Source organism: Thalassophryne amazonica, chromosome 5 (genome assembly GCF_902500255.1).
Source record: "Thalassophryne amazonica chromosome 5, fThaAma1.1, whole genome shotgun sequence".
Classification (NCBI taxonomy): domain Eukaryota; kingdom Metazoa; phylum Chordata; class Actinopteri; order Batrachoidiformes; family Batrachoididae; genus Thalassophryne; species Thalassophryne amazonica.
In genome coordinates, this window is record NC_047107.1 from 96,860,443 (window position 1) to 96,882,893 (window position 22,451).

Genomic DNA, 22,451 nt, shown 5'->3' on the forward strand with positions numbered 1-22,451 from the left:
ATGTTGTGTAGTTTTTTCTTTACTTTTGATCTCTGAAGACTGAGATGATTGTTTATGGGCCTGGTTGCTCTCTATGCTCTATTTGTATGTCCAGTGGTGGGCACAGCTAATCTAAAGGTTATCTTTGACAACAGCTAATCTGCTAATTGAAAAATTAAATGTGACACTAAACCAATAAACAGCAAAACAATTAGCTGAACCTAACCGCTAATGGCTATATGCTAACTGCTAACTGCTAACTTTTATTATATGACGTTAGCTTTGGCTTGGGTTTTTTGGGCTATAAAACCATGAAAAACAGACCTAAAAAGATGAAATTTTAATATGTTGTGTAAACAAGGAGGCTTCCAAGATCAGATGATGATCAAGATTCACATCAATACCAACAATTAAATGAACAAATGAAATTATACAGCTGTTTCCATTCAACATGCTGTTTGTTTATAGTACAGAAAATATCAAACATCAAACAAATAATGAAAATAAAGAAATCAAAATAAATATAGAGAATAATTTTAATAGTTTAATTAATGCATTTACTCTGGCATGGCCTGCAGCCAGTCTGCTCTGTGTTAGCCTGATCCCGTTAGATCTCAGAAGCTAATCAGTGCGGGACCCTGGTTAGTACTTGGATGGGAGACCTCTTTGGAACACCAGCAGCTGTGTGTTTCTCCAGGTAAAACTGGAGTTGCGTCAGGAAGGGCATCCGGCGTAAGACCTATACCAAATACCAATGCGGATCTGGCTGTATCCGCTGTGGGGAACCAGAACAAAAATGGGACCAGCCAAAAGGACAACAACAACAACAACAACAACAACAACAACGTGGCCTCCTGCTCCTCCATCTCCTTAAGGATGCACTTGTTGCCTTCACATGATGTGACAGTTTTGCTTATTGGATTAGTATATAAGCTCCAACAGGAACAAACGTAATGTTTTAAGTTTACAAACATTTTTGCCCATTAAAATGTTGTTCAAAAAATGTTAAGTGACATAAAGTTATCCAAACTAAATTTAATGGATGGTGATCTAGTGATTTTCAAAGTTAGCTGAAAAGCTAATCTGCTCACGAAAAAGCTTAACTTTGCTATTTAGCTGTTAGCAAATTAGCTGAACTGCGTACACAACTAAGTATATCCCACACTTAAAATATAAAACGGTCAGTAAACATACAAACATGGTTCACATGCCTGCCAAACCAAGTTCTACAGAAAGTGAACTGTACTTGGATTACACTTGCCCATGTTTGATTAAAAAAATAAATAAATAATAAAAAAAAAGTGCAGCATCAGGAAGTAATTATCATATCATCATTTCCCGCCTTACAAGTGCCTGAAAAGGACTCCTATCTGCTTAAGGCTGACACACATGCTGGTGGTTGCTATGGTGTTGTTGGCACAGGATGAATACTGAAACTCGTGGCTTCCTATAGCATTCCTGGTAATTGAGATCAGATGGTCCGCTGAGTGCAACCTGGACTGGGAGTAACCTGGAAGCATTTATTTTATGGAGAAGATGTTTAGTTAAGCTGTTCTCCTGCTCTAAATGAGCGTTGGGCCTGCCCTAGTGATGAATACGATTGGTGAAAGCACTGAAGGCTGGTTCCTGACTTCTTCCTTCCCCAGTATCAAATTACAGATTAGCAGACTTCCTGTTCAGTTGTGGATCAGCCCAATCCCACTGAAGGAACTGCAGCAGGGTATAGTCAGGGGCATCATATGCCATCAGATTATTTTGATTGAACTGCACTCTGGTGGGTCCTTAAGAAAGCCCTCCAAGTATAATTTGTTCAACCTGAGATGCAGCTGATTGTGGAGGAGGACAACCGTCATCTCAAATCAGGCGGTGGTCCACTAACGGGAATGTAACCAATCACATTTATGCATTTAACTTGACTTTTTCCTACTGCTTTAAACATCAACTGCACAAGATGAAATCTTGTGCTTTTACTTTTTATTTCATAGATTAATTGTACGCCTATTCATACATGGGGTGCAAACCTCCAAGGCCCCACTGCCCCCTTTAATTTAAAACGGAACCCAAACTAAATCCAATCCTTACTTGCTTGCATGAGACTATCCCCATCCAAAAAATACATTTTTGTCAACCAGATCTGGAGCGTTACCTTGATATGGGTAAAAGTGCACCTATGGATAAGCAATCGTCAACACTCAACCTTTCACATTTGACCACAACCTTAATTGTGACCCCTCATGGTTGTTTCTCATTGCTCACCTGTGATTATGATGATTCTTCCTCATCACTCATCTGTCATCCTGGTCTTTCATCTTAATAACTGAACTTGCATCTGGACAGAACTGTGTGTGTAGTAGTCAAGTAGTAGTAATAATAATAATTACATGCATTTAAGTGACACTTTCTAATTGAATGTAATGTAATACTTGAGGGAGCATGTGGTTTAGCTTTTTGTAGTATTTGCCACAGCCACCAGATGGCAGGTTCTATGCAATAAATTTATCTGATGGGTTTCCACTTGTGCTGTGGGTCTTTGTGTTGCTGTAGGTACAGTGATGTGTCACAAACCTGTGTCACTACTTCTCCCTAGATGGCAGATGAAAAATATTGTGGGAAGGAGCTTCAGGTCTTCTCTAACATTTTTTCATCTCTGCGTTTGTGTCAAGGATAAAGTCATTCAATTTTGAACAGAATTGATCAAAAGCTAAGACCACACAAAACTCTATATTATGGTGCTAGATGTCCTGTTGTGCACAGCCGTTGACTGGATTGTTAGTCCATGTGACAGGTTCCTTTAAATGGAATATTGACTTCATCTGATACCACACACTGCCCCAGTCTTAAATGTCTTAAACATTAACAAAATCCCAAACCTCATCCCACCCCATCCATATGGCAGTATCATCTCCATAGGTAGATTAGATTACATTAGATAGAACTTTATTGATCCCTTGGAATGACTCCCTCAGGGACATTGAGGTACAGGTACAGCACATTAATTAATTTTCCACCACTTACAGTGGGGTAAAAAAGTATTTAGTCAGCTCCTGATTGTGCAAGTTCTCCTACTTATAAAGATGAGAGAAGTCTGTAATTTTCATCATAGATACACTTCAACTATGAGAAACAAAATGAGAAAAAAAATCCAGGAAATCACATTGTAGGATTTTTAAAGAATTTATTTGTAAATTATGGTGGAAAATAAGTATTTGGTCAATAACAAAAGTTCAACTCAATACTTTGTAACATAATCTTTGTTGGCAATGACAGACGTCAAATGTTTCCTGTAAGTCTTCACCAGATTTGCACATACGGTAGCTGGTAGTTTGGCCCAGTCCTCCATGCAGATCTCCCTAGAGCAGTGATGTTTTGAGGGCTGTCGCTGGGCAACATGGACTTTCAGCTCCCTCAGCAAATTTTCTATGGGGTTGAGGTCTGGAGACTAGCTCGGCCACTCCAGGGACCTTGAAATGCTTTTTACTGAGCCGCTCCTTCGTTGCCCGAGCGGTGTGTTGGGATCATGGTACATGGCCCCGTTCTTATTCCCTTAACACAGATCAGTTGCCTGTCCCATTTGCAGAAAAACAGCCCCAAAGCATGATGTTTCCCACCCCCATGCTTCACAGTAGGTATGGTGATCTTGGGATGCAACTCAGCATTTTTCTTCCTCCAAACACGACGAGTTGAGTTTTTACCGAAAATTTCCATTTTGGTTTCATAGTTCCACATGATATTCTCCCAATTCTCTTCTGGATCATCCATATGCTCTCTGGCAAATTTCAGACGGGCCTGGACATGTACTGGCTTAAGCAGGGGGACACGCCTGGCACTGCAGGATTTGAGTACCTCTGTGCGTAGTATGTAGCCTTTGTTACTTTTTGGTCCAGCTCTCTGCAGGTCATTCATCAGGTCCCTCCGTGTAGTTCTGGGATTTTTTGTTCACCGTTCTCATGATCATTTGACCCACGGGAAGACATCTTGGGTGGAGCCCCAGATCGAAGGAGATCATCAATGGTCTTGTATGTCTTACATTTCTTACAATTGCTCCACAGTTGATTTATTCACACCAACCTGCTTAACTATTGTAGATTCACTCTCCCAGCCTAGTGCAGGTCTACCAATTGTCTTCCTGGTGTCCTTCAACAGCTGTTTTGTCTGGCTGTGGTTGAGTTTGGAGTCTGACTGTTTGAGGCTGTGGACAGGTGTCTTTTATACAGATAAGTTCAAACAGGTGCCATTATATACAGGTAACAGGTGGAAGACAGAAGAGCTTCTTAAAGAAGACGTTACAGGTCTGTGAGAGCCAGAAATTGTGCTTGTTTGTAGGTGACCAAATACTTATTTTCCACCATAATTTACAAATAAATTCTTTAAAAATCCTACAGTGTGATTGTCTGTCATAGTTGAAGTGTACCTATGATGAAAATTACAGACCTCTCTCATCTTTCTAAGTAGGAGAACTTGCACAATCGGGCTGACTAAATACTTTTTTGCCCCACTGTATATATGTAAGAACTGGTCGCAGTGGCAGTAAAGTGGTGGGGGCAGTAGCTGGGTAGGGTGGGAGGTCGTAATTCTCACCTGGATTTAGGAAATCAGGGCCTCCTCCTGGAGCCAACCCTGGAGGGAGCTTGCAAGCAAGGGTCGGGTTGCCAACCATGGAGCTAGGTTGGGCTTAACCTGGAAAAACAACTATCCATGTAGGCTCAACACCTGCACTGTGCACTGCACTGCATGTGCACTTTTCTATGGTACAGCACAATTACACTTGAAATTTCTAGGGAGAGCTCTAGGAGCTAGAAGCTGTTCCGTCTTAAATATGATTGTCTTTATGGTCATTGTGACAAATGTTTGGCTAAAATATATTACGTTACACCATAACAGAGAATTGTGTCGTGTTCATGTTCTTACAGCCTCCCAAGGGTACACAGAAGTGCAGGATATAGGCAACGTGTGATGCCACGTCAAGTTGTTGTGGTCTGTCCCCTATGTCTTATGTATGCTAGTTGTTATTATGGTGTTTGTCCTTATGTTCAGTTCCGTGTCCGTGTCTTTTATGTTAGTTGTTTCCTGTTTTCCCACTCTTTTGCATTGTTGAGTTCCACTTAGTTTTCTGCCTTTTCTTCCTTGGTTTTGTACTTGGTTATTTTGTAGTTCCCCTTTCAGTTTGATGAGTATTATGGTATGTTTTGGGTCGTACTCACCCCCAGGGTTGTTGTGGTTATAGTCACTCTCTCTTTGTCAGTTCCTGTGTATGTTTGTGGGCGTGTCCCTGTCACCGCTTCTCCCTCACACCTGTTTCACATCACCAATCACACCACCTGTCACTCGTCTACTCGTCTCTGCCAAAGCCCCTGAGTTGGTGGTGTGTTGTTGTTGTTGTTGTTGTTTTACTGATTCATAGCGTTCCTGTCTGTTTAGTTTTTCTGCATTGTTCATGGGGCCTGGTGTTGGTGCTGAACTCTCATCCTGTGCTGGTCTGTTCATTACTTTTGGACTCATCTACAACTGGTAAATAAATCACTGACTTTTTTCCTGACACTTGTCTGGGCAGTGTCTGAATTTTGGGTTCAATCCTGTCACACCATAACACGTATCCATGTCAACACCCATTGTGGTTTTACCCTGTCGTTTCAAAATGGCCATTTTACGTTTTGACAGTCAATCTGAGCACAATGTGTGGACTTTTTTTCATCCTGTTGTTGAGCTGCAATTGATTTAAACAAATAATGTTTTTATGTATACATATATATAAACTGTGTGGAGTCGTCAGTTCAGCTAAAAGGTTTCTGTGGCTGCAATTGGAAAAAAAATTATGCATAGTGCAAGTTTTGAATTTTCCATCACCAGTTATACAGTTTCATGATGAAGTGGTACAGAAAGGATTTTTTTTTTTTTTTAAAGATTTGAAAGTTCAGCTACCATTTGCCAGAAGGCACATCAGAGATGTAAGCCTAGATTTGGTCTGTTTGGTTGAAAGAATATTCTTATTTACTCATAATGTATAGACTTAAAAAGGGCAACATTTTGAAACTGGAATATACAAAGCCTGAATAACAAAATTCAAAGGTAGAAGCTCAAGGGTGCACTAACATTTTCACAGCTCTCTCTCTCTCTCTCTCTCTCTATATATATATATATACGAGGTCTATTAGAAAAGTATCTGACCTTATTATTTTTTCAAAAACCATATGGATTTGAATCACGTGTGATTACATCAGACATGCTTGAACCCTCGTGGGCATGCGAGAGTTTTTTCACGCCTGTCGGTTACGTCATCTCACCTGTGGGCAGTCTTTGAGTGAGGAGTCGTCCACCCGCTCGTCGATTTTTTTCATTGTTTAGGAATGGCTCAGAGACTGTTGCTTTGTTTGACAAAAAATTTTTCAAAACTGTAAGGCACAACTGAGTGGACACCATTCATAAATTCAGCTGGTTTTTCGGTAAAAATTTTAACGGCTGATGAGAGATTTTGGTTGGTAGTGTCGCTTTAAGGACGGTCCACGGCGCCTGACGGCGATCTGCGCTTCGAGGCGGCAGCGCTCGCCGTTTCAGTTGAAAACTTCCACATTTCAGGCTCTGTTGACGCAGTAAGTCGTCAGAGGAACAGAGAACTTTCAGAAGAAGTCGGCATGAGGAGTTATTCGGACATTCCATTGTTAACGGTCATTTTGTAATGACAAGAACGTTGCGGGCAGAGTCGCATGTCGGGCCGGACCCGACCGCGGGGGGTCGCGGCAGGAAAAACACCTCCGTTGGAAATCTTAACGGGCAAGTTGGAACATGCCCAAGCGGTTAAACAATTTCTCAGTTACCTCGATTGTTGCTAGCATTAAAGCCGCCTGAATTCTACAAATGGTTTTCACACGGAGGTGTTTTTCCTGTCGCGGGCGCACACAGATTTGCCGAGTCGTCACGGAAACGACTCGGCGAATTTGCGCGTACGTCTTTCATTAAAAAAATGTCCTTAAACAGTGGAAGTGTCCGCATCAATTCCTCATGCGGCCTCTTCTGAATCTTCTCTGTTCTCTCACGTACTGTCCTGGTGAATTAAGCCTTAAATTAGGATGTATCAGCTCGAAACAGGCAGACGACAGCGCCTGGAAGCGCTGCAGGACGTCCCGCTCCGTGGGAAGTCCTTACACGACAGAAACACCCCATAATCTCTCATCAGCCGTTAAACTTTTCACAGAAAACCAGCTTAATTTCTCGAATAGTGTCCACTCGGATATTCCTCACAGGTCCAGAAAAAATTTGATAAAGCAAACGCGCGCCGTCGAGCAACGTGAAACAAAAGGAATTCAGCCAAGAGGGCGGGACCACGTCTCACTCAAGGCCTGCCCACAGGGAAATGACGTCACCGACACGCGTGAAAAAACTCACGCATGCGCACAAGGGTTCAAGCATGATTGGTGTAATCGCATGTCATTCAAATCCATATAGTTAAAAAAAAAATAAAAGGGTCGGTTTATTATCTAAGAGACCTCGTATATCTTGTCGCCCTCAAAGAGTTTGTGCTAACAACATTCTGTCAGGAGAGCTCATCATAAGCACTGGCTGTCCACAGGGTAGCGTTCTTTCACCTCTGCTCTTCTCCCTTTTTACAAACAAATTTGCAGTTAATGACACAAACTTTAAACTGATTAAATACGCGGATAACATGGCCCTAGTTGGCCTGCTACAGAAGTGTGACTCCTGTGGCGAAGCCTCCTATCTCGCTCACACTAAGGCTCTTGAAGCTTGGTGTCTCGACAGCCACCTGGAAATCAATGTGTCTAAGACAAAGGAGCTTGTTTTTCACACAAAGCAAGAACTGACCGTGCAGCCAGTTTCACTCGATGGCCAGCTTGTTGAAACGTTGAAACTTTTAAATATCTTGGTACAGTTCTTGATAGTCACTTGAGCTTCTTTGAAAACACTGATTTTATCTTTAAGAAATGTTCACAGCGACTCAGTCTTCTCAGAAGACTGAGTTGTCTTGGTGTTAATCCGCAGATTTTAGAGCTTGTGTATTCTGCACATATTGAGAGTATTTAACGTTTCATCTTTGTGTTTGGTTGCTCACTTGAGTTGTAAATGTAAGGACAAATTAAATAGAATTGTAAAAATGGCGGGGAAAATTGTGGGAAAACCCCAGAAGACTCTGGCCCACATTACACTGACAGGATGAGGAGGAAAGCTGAGAGAGTCCTGGCAGACAGCTCTCATCCTCTGTCCTGTCAGTTTGAGCTCTTGAAGTCTGGGAGGCGCTACAGAGCTCCTCTGGCCAAAGGTTCTTTCAAAAAATCTTTTATACCAAATGCCGTCACCATAATGAACTCAAAAAAGTGACCACTCCACAAATTAAACCTGAACTGCTTTACTTCTGTTTTATTTGATTTTATTAGATCTTACTATACGTTTTATTTATCTTACTAGGTCTTATTCTATTTCTTCTTTTACTTCCATGTATTTTATGTATCTTATTTTTGTTTTATTCGTGTGTTTGTATGAATGTTTCATGACTGTTTTTTTGTCTTTTTTGTGCTGGTGAGCCGAAGACAATTTTCCACATCGGTGGACAATAAAGAATTATTCTATTCTATTCTATATATACAGTGAGGAAAATAAGTATTTGAACACCCTGTGGTTTTGCAAGTTCTCCCATTTAGAAATCATGGAGGGGTCTGAAATTTTCATCTTAGGTGCATGTTCACTGTGAGAGACATAATCTAAAAAAAAAAAAAAATCTGGAAATCACAATGTATGATTTTTTTTAAATAATTTATTTGTATGTTACTGCTGCAAATAAGTATTTGAACACCTACCAACCAGAAAGAATTCTGTCTCTCACAGACCTGTTAATTTTTCTTTAAGAAGCCCTCTTATTCTGCACTCTTTACCTGTATTAATTGCACCTGTTTGAACTTGCTACCTGTATAAAAGACACCTGTTCACACACTCAATCAATCACACTCCAACCTGTCCACCATAGCCAAGACCAAAGAGCTGTCTAAGGACACCAGGGACAAAACTGTAGACTTGCACAAGGCTGGGATGGACTACAGGACAACAGGCAAGCAGCTTGGTAGAAGACAACAACTGTTATGATTATTTATTAGAAAGTGGAAGAAACACAAGATGACTGTCAATCTCCCTCGGTCTGGGATTCCATGCAAGATCTCACTTTGTGGGGTAAGGATGATTCTGAGAAAGCTCAGAACTACACAGAAGGACCTGGTCAATGACCTGAAGAGAGCTGGAACCACAGTCACAAAGATTACATTAGTAACACATGATGCTGTCATGGTTTAAAATCCTGCAGGGCAGTAAGGTCCCCCTGCTCAAGCCAGCACATGTCCAGGCCCGTTTGAAGTTCACCAGTGACCATCTGGATGATCCAGAAGAGGCATGGGAGAAGGTCATGTGGTCAGATGAGACCAGAATAGAGCTTTTTGGAATCAACTCCACTTACCATGTTTAGAGAATGAGAACAACCCCAAGAAAACCATCCCAACTGTGAAGCATGGGGGTGGAAACATCATACTCTGGGGGTGCTCATCTGCACAGGGGACAGGACGACTGCACCATATTGAAGGGAGGATGGATGGGGTCATGTATTGTGAGATTTTGGCAAACAACCTCCTTCCCTCAGTAAGAGCATTGAAGATGGGTCATGGCTGGGTCTTCCAGCATGACAATGACCCCAAACACACAGTCAGGGCAACTAAGGAGGGGCTCCGTAAGAAGCATTTAAAGGTCCTGGAGTGGCCTGGTCAGTCTCCAGACCTGAACACAATAGAAATTATTTGGAGGGAGCTGAAACTCCAAACCTGAAATATTTGGAGAAGATCTGTATGGAGGAGTGGACCAAAATCCCTGCTGCAATGTGTACAAACCTGGTGAAAAACTACAGGAAACGTTTGACCTCTGTAATTGCAAACAAAGGCTACTGTACCAAATATTAACATTGATTTTCACAGGCGTTCAAATACTTATTTGCAGCAGTAACATACAAATAAATTATTTAAAAAATCATACATTGTGATTTCCGGATTTTTTCTTTTAGATTATGTCTCTCACAGTGGACATGCACCTAAGATGAAAATTTCAGATCCCTCCATGATTTCTAAGTGGGAGAACTTGCAAAATTGTAGGGTGTTCAAATACTTATTTTCCTCACTATATATATATATATATAGAGAGAGAGAGAGAGAGAGAGAGAGAGCATCTCCCACACGTCCTGCTTGGCTGTATGAGTCAGAGTTAATGTTGATCGATGATCATTTACTCATGAGCTGAAGTTCAGTCATTATATATTTCAGAGTGAGTGTGGTTTCAGTGGTCACAACTCGCAGACGTGCACACTGCGGTACAAATGACCTGAGGTGTGTGGGCGGAGCGACATTTGGAGTCATTCATCAGCTGTCAGACAGCTGGCACAGTTGCCTGCAGAAAAACATGAGTCTCCTCACTGTAACGCAGCCCCTGCACACACACAGACCACATTACAAGCACTCACAGTCTTCAAGTGCCTCGGGTCCGGCCCTCGAAAGTGAAGGGACCGTGAAACATAAACGCAGGGATGCACTGGTATAGCGAACACTTCAGCTTGCTATCCATCAATTTTTCACTTGACCATGAAGCTGCACTTCATTTTGGAAAGTGTTACCTTCAAAATATGTGTGGTTTCATTCACTGTCTCTCAGCCCAAGAGATCCCCATGATCAAAACAAACCCTGATGGTCACGCTCCAGGTTATTGATCCTTTCCAGCACCCTGTGCTCAAACACTCCTGCTTCCTGTCCCACCTTTTTCTATTTTCCTTGTGGAGGAGAGTGTGAGCGTGCCAGGCAACAGCCACCTTTTCCTGACACAGCCACACTCGGCCCTGCACCCCGGAGCTGCTAGCGTCAGCCGCCAGGCAGGATATTACAGTCGGCATCAAACTAAACACACGATGCGTCCTGCACAAGTAATCCCCGAGCTGAGCCAATTTGATGTGACACTTTAAACACTTGAACTCTTTGCTGGCCTTTTGGTGAGGGTGGGGGAGGATGGGTGGGTTTGAGGTGGGGTGTGCGCACGCCGGCCTAAAGGGTTTTGTGTGATTAGGAGCCACGTTCACCTCTGATTGCTCTGGGTCACTGCAGGTGAGCGGGTGAGTGCAAGTGTTCGGAAGGAAATAATTTTCCTTCTGGAACCGGTTACCTGATTAGGTAAGTAGCTGATCTCCGACACTGACCGGAGTCCTCAAACAAATCTGAAGCTGAGGCAAAATACTTGGACCCTGATGACAGGCTGCTCGTGAAATTTTAACTCCTGTGCTATTGGACCATTTTTATTTGAGTGATCTCCAACTATTGTGCCTGTTCAGTTTAACCATGTCATGTGAATTATTATTATTATTATTATATTTTTTTTTTTTTACTTTTCCCAGTGTGTGTTTTCTATTATTCTATACTTTTCGGCTGCCATCTAGCAGATGTAAATGTGTATCCACACCGACACAGAAGACAAACTATAATAATCAGTTTAGACACATTCCCATTATTCCAGAAGCTCTACAAATAAAGGTCAAAGGACATATTTACAACAGGTCTGAGATTATGAGGCTGATAAGGAAGAAGCATCATGCTGATGGACACTCAGGATTTTGTTTGAAAATGCATTAAGCAAAGCAGTCCGATACCCTAAATCTACACAATCCAGAAACAGGGGCTTAACAAAATGACAACATGCTCCTAATCCTACAGATATACATACAAAATATCACTGTCTGATTCATTAAACTTGAACAGATCCTGACCCCTGTCCTGCTTTTTTTTTTTTTTTTTTTTAAGATCTGGACTGTTACTTCCTAATTACCTTTTGACAAATTCAGAAAAATATTGCAAAATATGTCACAAAGAACATATAAATATATTTCCTGTGAGTTTATCACAAAACACTGCAGTCCAAATATGAATCAGTAAAATATGCAACCTTTTTATCATCTTTATAAATGTGTCATTTCTTTTATGTGGTCTTCTGCACTTTATGAGAAACATAGATTTCCATCTGATCAACTTTTTACAATCTGTTTGTCATCAAGCATTCATCTGTGATTGCCCTTGTGTTGTTATGTTCCAGGCAGTAACGTTACACAGCACAATCCTTGGTGTTAAAGCTGTAATCTCTTTTTTATGATTTAAGACTTAAAACTAGAGCATCGCACTTGTAGAGCACAAACCTCCGCCAACACTAGTTTCCAATTCCACAAATTTTTATTTTGCAAAAACTTTTCAAGGTCAAACTCCTGTTAGAAGTGGCTTTTCATAAACTAAACTATAATACAAAATATAGATCAAAAGCGCTTTTCATTGTTAAGATCAAATATCCACTAAATCTGCAATATGGATCAGATGTGTATCAAACTTCATTGAGAGTGCGTTTGCACCTCAATGTCACAAATGAGTGATTGAGGCACGTTTTGATTGAGATATAATGCAAAATGTACACCAAATAGGCTTTTCAATATTAAATTTAAATGTCCATAAAATCCACAATCCAGATCAGATCCAGATCAAACTTTGTCAGGCAAAAGTGAGTGCCAGTCTGCACCTCACTTTCAAATATGAGAGTGATTAGAGCACATTTGATTAAGATATAATGTAAAATATACATTCAATGGAGTTTTCAATGTTAAAATTAAATGGCCACAAAATCTGTAATCTGGATCAAACTTTGTCAGTCTATAAAGGATGACATCCTACATAATGCTCTCAAATCTTAAAGAAATTCAATTTTTTGGACAGTTCTGAATTTTTTAAACTTCATTCAATGTTAAAGGATAGGTTTCAAGATTTTTCCTGACTTTGAGCTTTTGACCTTGAAAATTTAATCAGTTCTTGTCTATCAGGATATGTATCCTCTATAAAATTTTCATAACGATATATGAAAAATTGTGAGTTATAGGCTGTTCACAAAAACAAACAGGGGTGAAAACACAACCTCCGTCCAACTTCACTGGCAGAGAAAATGATTTCATTTTACACCACTATAATGCACCACTATAATTGCTTCTTAATATTCATGCAAATTAGGATTCCAGTCTTATTGTGTATCACCACTGTGTTTTCAAATTCACCTTGTCTGGAAAAGTATTTACACATTTTAATCACTCCAACAAACATTGAGGTAAGATGCCAAGAGACACTGGGAAACTCAGTCATCCAACATGATGTTCAACGGTCAAATGGCAGCGACACACTATATATGCTCGTGTTGGCTTAATGGAGATGAAGAAACATGGTAGACCTTCAAATGTGATTGAAAGTGCCAAAATAGAAATACTGTAAAGGGCATATGGTTAACAATCATCAACCATCAAAGATCCAATTGGAAAGAACTCGGGATAAAATCGGGACATATTTCACACAAATGTTTTGCTGGATACCTGCTAGACACAAGCAAGACAAAACTCACACAGGTCTGCTGTGTCAGTTGTTATTTGTTACAGTTACAGCCTTTTTACTTGGTTTGCCAAAACGAGTCAGTGAAGAGAACAATATTTTATCATCATTTTATTAAGTGTTTTTTTCCCCTAAGACAGAAATTCAGAGTTACTAGTTGCCATCAGATGCAGCATGAACTTTGAACCTTGTACACGTTTCCTCCATCATTTTGTCTGCAATATCTCACAGATATTTACTATATTTGTCATAGAAATCCAAGTTACACTTTTGTTTGGTAAAATATTAATGCTTTAACATATTATCAGATTTGGTCATGCTCCCCCCCCCCACCACACTTTTTTAAGGTTCCTTAGATAACCACAAAATGCAGTCAGGATGTTCCCAAAAACAACAACTGGTGTCTAGTCACATATTAAAGATGGCGTCCAAAATGGCTGCCACAATGCCCCCCCACCCCATTAAAATGCATTCAGATCAAAATAAATACATATGTGCTAAGATAATTTCATTCACATTTTTTAAATTCGATTTGATGTCCAAAGTTGCAGCCAGTGGTCCATTTTCTGTTAAAAATACCAGTAAAATATATCAAGAATTAATAGGAACATCATATTTTGACAGCCAGTGTGGATTCTGTCTTGAATATCTGGTTTGTCACCAGTTTTTATTTTGGGGAACTTGATGATTGTGTTTGGTATCATATAAGGAACCTCAAAAGTTGGTGGGATGAAAAGGGGGTGGGGCTTCCCTAGTATAGAAGAAAACAACATTCATTCATTCATTCATTCATTCATCTTCTACCGCTTAGTCCAATTAAGGGTTGCGGGGGGCTGGAGCCTTTCCCAGCAGTCAGAGCGCGAGGCGGAATACACCCAGGACAGGACACCAGTCTGTTGCAGGGCCACAAACACGAAGAAATAAAATTTTGTAGTCGTAATGTCGCTGGCTGTGACTCGGCAGAGCAGGTCGTCTGCAAACCAAAAGGTCACTGCTTTACATTCTTACTGCTTCTGCATGTCAAAGTGCACAATGCTTAACATTATTAAGCATATTTAACTTAATTTAACACCAATTAACCATGTTTATTTTACTTAATGAAAATATGTTTTGATTGTAGAAACATTTATGTTAACTGCACTTAACTGATTTAAGGTAAATGGTTTCCTCAGAATGTGTTTGAACTAATTTTGCATTGTTTAAGCTCTTTTTCCGTATCGATAACTGATAGGCACAACTTAAAAAAAAAAACTAAAAAAAAACTCAACCTGTGAAGACTGTTTCTTGCGAATCCTGCAAATACTTGAAAATCACTTCAGTGCAAAGGTGTTCTCACACAATAACATTTCTGAAAGTAGTGTGATACTTGACTGAATAAAAATGCAAAAACACACTCTTGGGCTGATGGACGCAGCCCTTTAGTGCGTGCTTAATTTCATGAAGTATGCACTGGTAATCACTTGTCATCTTATCATTTATGTTCTGTTCTTTTTCAGAATACATCTGTATTCCTGGAGTTGGCTCATCTGATGTGGAAAAGCGAGATGGATTTGAGGCCACACTTCAATTCACAGCGTTCACTGACCACTTCAGGGCTTCATGAAAAAAAAAAGCCTCTCCCTTCCTTCACTGCTTTAGCGGGATAGATCAGCTGTTTCCTGGCTGTAAATAAAGAACCATACTGTAATCTATTTGATAAATATCAAACAAAATAAAGCAATCAGCTGAAAGCAATTTGCATGTCTGTGCTGAAGCCAGCGGCTCATGATTTTCTCTGCTGTCATCTATCACAGACCACACGCTCGGGCCAAAATACACAATACCCCCAAATTGCTGTCATATGGAGTGCAAGCCCTGAAAAAAAAAGCCCTTCATTTTTCCTTGTCTGTAGTTCAAATAAAGTTGCATTTGTTAAATAACTGGAAAGGGTTTCTTTTTCCTCCAGTGCAACTTTTCAAAGGGAGGGATGGTGTAATGTGCCATTTCCTTTGTTTGTTGAAATCTTGGCTGCAGGACTGTAATCTAGGTGGGTTTGATCTGCAAGTAGATTCAGCCTGTTGAATTTTGAACAATTGTGTGTCGACAGAGGGTGAAATTGCACCCCCCCCCCCATTTATTTATTTATTTATTTATTTTTTTTTACGAACTACACCTTTGTATTAAATCTTTTATCATTTTGATGCTCCTATAATCAGGCCATAAGTAACTGGCTAGTTGAAGACTAAAATTGACGACAAATGAATAAGATCAAATCTAAGTTCCTTTGGCTTCACTCGGGGGTCGCCACAGCAGATCTGCATGTTGATTTGGTACAAGTTTTATAATGGATGCCCTTCATGACGCAATTCCACGTTACATGGAGAATGGACATGCTTACTCTGGAACCGGGAACCTTCTGATCTACAAACAATCACATTATCAGACAAGCACAGCGAGCTTTGTTGGATCCTTCCCATGTCCTCTACCCCGAGTATGAACTCCTATCTTCTGGTTGGTGATACAGAGACCCTATTATAGACTGAATTGCTTTAAAAACTCATTCGTGCCCACAGCAATTAGAGTTTGCTTCCTGGGATATGTAGCAGGATTGTGCATTAATGTCATGGTGTCAATGCTATTTAGTGTTATTTATTCATTGGTATTTACTGTATTGTCAGCATTTTCCTTTTAACCATGTGAGAGTGGTGTGCAATATGGGTATGTGTATTAGGGATATGTGCAATATGCATGAACCATCTGTGTGAGACTGCTGTGCAATATGGATATGTGTATTAGGGATATGTGTAATATGCATGAACCATCTTTGTGAGACTATTGTGCAATATAGATGTGTATTAGGGATATGTGCAATATGCATGAACCATCTGTGTGAGACTATTGTGCAATATTGATATGTGTATTAGGGATATGTGCAATATGCATGGACCATCTGTGTGAGACTATTGTGCAATATAGATGTGTATTAGGGATATGTGCAATATGCATGGACCATCTGTGTGAGACTATTGTGCAATATAGATGTGTATTAGGGATATGTGCAATATGCATGAACCATCTGTGTGAGACTGCTGTGCAAAAGGGCTATGTGCAATATTGGTGTGTGTATTAAGTTATGTGCAATATGCATGAGTTATGTAATTATGCCTTGGCAGCTTTATCTGTGCAGCTCTTGGAGTCCAAGACAAATTTCCTGGAAGGGACAAAGTATATCGTATCGTAACCACGTCCTCACCAAGCTGCCAAATCGGGTCAAATGCAAGCGGTGAACATCCAAATCAATTTTATTTTCAAAAACAACACTAGAACTACAAGTTGAAAGCATCGAGCAAGCACAGTGAACTCTGTGAAAACTATATAGTAGCATGAAATGCAAGCAGTTTAAAATAAAAAAAGTATTCATTTATTTATTGATTGATTTTTACAGCCATTAAAGCTACACTGTGTTGTATTTAGTGTCATCTACTTGTGAGATTGCACATTGCATTAGGCCATCCCTGGTCACAGTTTTGTTTCCCTTCATTTTCACTTCTTTGGCAAATGGTATTCGTGCTCCCTTGCCGTCTCTTCTGATAAACAATACGATCCATCAGAACAATCCAACATTTCACAAAAATTAGGGTATTTGCAGTAAAATCTGAAAGACTCAGGTTTGGGGACCTTTCTTGAAACTATTGCAGTTTCTTTGACAACATAATTTACTTTTATTATTATTAACATTTATTATTTTATTTATTATTAACAACCTCTTTTTTGTGGGAGGGATGGCGTAGAGATTATTTTCTTCTTTTTTATGGTCCTTACTACACGTGTTATGGTTTACATTGACTTAATTTGTTACTGTCCTCACTAATGTTTACATGCAAATGTGTCATTGTCAATTTATTTGATTCTTGTTTCTTTTTTGTTTTTTAAAATCAATAAAAAAATTTGAATGAGAAAATCTGAAAGACTTGACTAGAACAAAATTAGTCTGCTAGTCACAGTCAACTATTATGACTAGTCCCAACCCTCATATAATCCAAAATGCCTTCCACGTAACTCTTCTCTGATATGGAGTTGAAATTCACTCAACAGAAATGAGATAAGACTCCTGTGCTGCATTTGGGATTCATGCCACCCTTTTATAAACATTTTCTTTCAGCTAACATGCCAAACAGAGCATCACTCATCCTGTTACGTGGCGGTGAGTCGGTTCTTTAAAACATGGAAACAGTGAAAGAAAAAAGACATGAACTGTGCTTTGGGGGGGGGGGGGGCGGGGGGCGGCACGTCTCCCTCAGCAAGAGAGGGAAAAAAAAAAAACAACTGGACAAAATCCTGAATAGGAGTCAGTCCTGCTGTATAGAAGCTGGAAACTTTGATTCTCTGTGATGGGCTGTGCAAGACATTAATAATTCTTAGACTTTCACGTGCACATATTCTCTCCCACATAGATATATTTTCCCTCTTAATGCATATATTATCAGAAATGCAGTGTATATCACACTGAGCTACTTGCAGAGAGGGTAGGAGTTGGGCTACCAATATGTCGACCTTTGTTTAAAAAACCCTTAAGTCCTAGAGCCTATTTCACCAAAATCACATACCCATACATTATGATTTATCTCTCAGCTTGTACAAGGTCAAAAATGCAAAAGTTTGGATTAGCTAAAAGACAGGTCCACCTAGGGGATGTTGTGGATGCAAAAAAAAAAAATTGAAAGTAAAGAATACTTGTTAGGAGTAAATGAGGTTTTTTCTTCCAAAAAATGAATTCCGATTTATGTCTTTATTTGCTTGGCATTTCAGCTGTGGTTAGTTGATATGTGATTGAAGTTGATACTTTTGTAGAGGAGAATTTGCTTGACATTTTGATGTATAATAAGTGTATGTTGGTGTCAGCATTGGTTAGTTACAAGTGTTCAAATGTTCCAAAACAGGGCAAGTCCCCAAATTTGGGGACTCTAGGGTTTAAGTGGATAATTCCCATTGATAGTCTGTGTCCTTGGACAAGATGCTTTTTAATCATCTGTATTGTCATCCTGGCTGTAAGTGGTTGGTGAAGTAACCTGCCATGAACTGGCAACCCATCCAAGGGGACTTGTAGACTTTCGTCTGCTTCATGCTATGGTATCCGGGTATAAACACTGCCACCAATGGGCCTTAGAACTGACATAGGAGTCACTATCAGTTATATCAGTTTCCAAACACCAAGACAAATGCCTCTTTCAATGCTGTGGAGGATTCAAGAAGATTCCTTAAATTTGTGGAATTATTTTTAAAAATCTCAGAATGACTAACTGGCATAATTTAGGATTAATTGGAGAACCTTTAGCCCTATTTAAGGACCTAACTGAAGAACAAGTGCCTTCTCGCATTCAATAGGAGGAAGAAAACATCTGAAGAACTAAGCTAAGCCATCCAGAGCACACTTGTGGGTCACCTCAAGACCGGTTTCTGCATAGGAGCCATCTCCAAAGATTCAATGTACAACAAAAATCACTCACTCATCTTCAGCCGCTTACTCCAAGTAAGAATCACGGGGGGCTGGTGCCTATCCCAGCAGTTATAGGGCGTGAGATGGGGTACACCCTAGACAGGACGCCAGTCTGTTGCAGGGCCACAGAGAGACAAACACATTGACACTTGCATGGTGCACGCACACCTATGGACAATTTTAATTTCCCAATCTACCTAACCTGTGTCACAGGGCCACATATAGACAAACAAACACATTCACACCCGCACGCACACCTACAGACAGTTTAACTTCCAGTTCACCAAACCTGCATGTCCTTGGATGTGGGAGGAAGCCGGAGGGAAGCCACGCAAACATGGGGAGAACATGTGAAGTCCACACAGAAAGGCCACAAGTGGGAATCGAACCCATGACCTTCTTGGTGTGAGGCAACAGTGCTAACCACCAATCTACTGTGCTGCCCAATTGTACACTCTAAAAAAAATGTAGGAAGCTTGGGAACTTCAACTTCAAGAGTAAACTTTAACTTAAACTTCTAGCCTTTTGAAAAGGCTTAAAGCTGTACGGCCTTTAAAATTTCACAAAAGGGACAAAATGTAGTTCCTACCAAAAGCCAAGCATTAGTTTATTTCTGTGACATGTTACAAAATTACAGCTCAGTTTAATGAAGACAAAGGGGGGGATTCCAATAGTGAATATTTTCTTTTCTTCCTAAGGCCATCTATAGGAGGAAGCACATGAGTACATGCCCAAGGCTTTGCGATTACCATTAACCTGATGCACTTGTGTGATGCATGTTCCTGGGGCATGCAAGGTGATATCTGTAAGACATCTTGTAAATGATTTCAGAGGTGTTATCTGGTTTCAAAAACAGTTTTTTTTTTTTTTAATTTAGAAGTGTTTATTTCTCGCTAACTTTTCCAAAATATTTGTGAAACATTACATTTATACAGAAATAAGCTGTTTTGGAGCATTTTCCACCATCTTTGGTTATTTTTGAGCAAGCAGCCATCTGATGTCATGCTGCCTTTCTTTATTCCAATTGGCTGTCACTGTGTGCTTCATAGCATCCCTCAAGCAAGTCAGGGGAAGCTCCTGTGTGACATGACTACCAAATGTAGGTCATGGTGTCTGAGTGCTTGAAATTCTCCCCTTCAGGGGGAGAAATTCTGAATTGTTTCCAGAAAGCATGAATTTTGATCATATTGGCAATATCATTTTATGGAACCTTTCTTTAAATGCTGAGGAATAGAATTATAGTGGTGCCAAAGAAAGTTATTTTATGACTTAACTCTTTAAAAGCCCAGAGGCCGTGCAGCTTTAAGTTAATTATGAAGTCCAAGCAACACACACTTTTCTAGCAACACATAAAAGTGCTGGAGAATTGATGTGTTATAGGTAATGGACAAGAAGTTAAAGTAGAGGACTTGTAACCACTGGATCCTCTGTCTGAGTCCCTGTCAGACTGGGAAATTACTCACTGTAAAAAAAAAAAAAAAAAAAAAAAATCTGTTAATTTACAGTGAACTCGTGTCAGCTTCAGCTACCAGCATAATTATTATGCTGTTATTCTACAATGTGCTTACTGTAACATACAATAGCTTTTTACTGTAAAAGGACTGCAGTACTGTCTCACTTTTAAATTACAGTAAGCAGCTGTGGCTTCCAGACTAATTCTGTATAATGATAATAATAATAAAGTGGAATTACTCAATTAAAATATTTCAATGGGCTCCTTTATTTTACTTGGAGTCGTCATTGCAGTTAGGGATCCACATATTTATTTGGTTTTTCTAATGCCACTCCAGCTGTACAAGGAAAATGGCACATGGTCAGCTTTGAAGCAGGAACATTTCCTTTGGGATACAAATGCACAAACTGTGTGCACCACACAATGCATGTGTGTTGGTCAACTTTAGTTATCAGTTTTAGCCTACTGGTATAGAGGCAGGATATTTTTAAATCTTTATATTAGCAACATGTTTTATAAAGGAGTAAACCTCTGACAGTTTTGCAAATAAATTCAACTCAATGGGACACAGGAAATGAAGGAATAAAGAACTTCCCATTTTGGTTACATGCTTTGAAAAATGTTTGTGAGTGAGGTAACATGCATGTGAATTATATATTCTGGGTCCTTGAACCTGAACACTTCCATATCATCAGCTTCATAAAGTCTGTGTGTGTGTGTGTGTGTGTGTGTGTGTGTGTGTGTGTGTGTGTGTGTGTGTGTGTGTGTGTGTGTGTGTGTGTGTGTCAGGTTCCCTGTGGACCACATTGTTACAGTAGGACACCATCATCCTCACTATCACAAAGCTCCACTCCTGGATGTCATCACCATTGTTAAGCGCTTTGATAATGGAGGTAAAATAACACTCTTTTTACCCCCTTAAATCCATTCAGGCCCGCCCCCTATCGTGTGACCCTGTGTGGACCCTGTGAAATGCGTTACACCAAAAACACCAGACAGTGACACAATGTCACTCACCGCTTTACAGGTAAAACCAAATGCTTTTAAAGCAATCGATAACAAATAAAGTGTCATTGATTTGTCTTGAACATAACATTTGAAGCGGCTGAGTTCACTTTATATTCACTGAATACAGAATAAAAACCTGAAGGCTTTTGTCTCAGGAGAAAATAATCTTTAATCTCCAGAGAACTTTCTTCATCTTCAAAAACAGGAATAATCCCTGTTAAACTGTTAAAATAAATGGGAAAAAAAAAAATCCCCAATCATTTCACTTGGACAACTGAAGCTTCATTCGAATTAAGATTTCACTTTATTCATCAACAATTATGACATTAATAACTGTTAAAATATACCATTTGCTGGAGTGCTTAATTCAGGAGATTAAAAGTTGTCACCCACTCCGTTCCTACAGATCACCTGTGCTCTGTACATTTCCTATGTCTTCCTGCTTGGGCCAGACCGGATTAGACAAATTTGATGTTGGCTACCTTTTTTTTGTTGTTGTTGTTTTTGCCTGAACATAAACTGTAGAACAGGTAAGAAGGAACATATGTAGAAGAGCGAGTGGTAGCTCCAGAGTTTATTTTTTCTTGGTGGATTAGATGGCTGGCATGATTATTTAGAGGTGTGAAAACAGAACTGGTAGTAAATATGTAAATATGCATGTTAAAATACATTTCAAGTGTCTGCTATATGCATTTTGTTACTTCGTGGTTGCACAACAGATACAGTAGAACGACTAATAGTAATTACTGTTGAAAATTCATAACAATTTCCCTTCTGAAACAAATGCGAATTTGGAAAATTTGAGAAAAATTCTTTCCTTTACAATGATTGTTGGACTTTTCCTTCTTCCATTTCTCCATTTCATCAGGTTCTGGTTCTTGGATTAAATTCTTGGAGACAATCCATTTTTAATGATATTAGTAAAGCAAACATAATAATAATAATAATAATAATAAATCCAGTTTTCATTACAGCAAAGTGCACAAGTATTTGTAGATTGGCACAATTTTTTTGTAAGTTTCACTCTATATACCCCCCAGTGGAGTTAAAATTTCTTTATGTATACTCCCAGAGGCAATAAGCAACTGGATAAAGTAAATTTAAG

General features: G+C 39.7%; 1 long non-coding RNA gene across 1 annotated transcript; it reads left to right on the forward strand.

Moving 5' to 3' along the window:
- Nucleotides 1-224: 224 nt before the first annotated feature.
- Nucleotides 225-13,799, forward strand: LOC117509841. Its single transcript, XR_004560557.1, has 3 exons — nucleotides 225-329; nucleotides 1,165-1,180; nucleotides 13,787-13,799. It is a non-coding gene; the product is annotated as an uncharacterized LOC117509841 (long non-coding RNA).
- The last annotated feature ends 8,652 nt before the right edge of the window (nucleotides 13,800-22,451 follow it).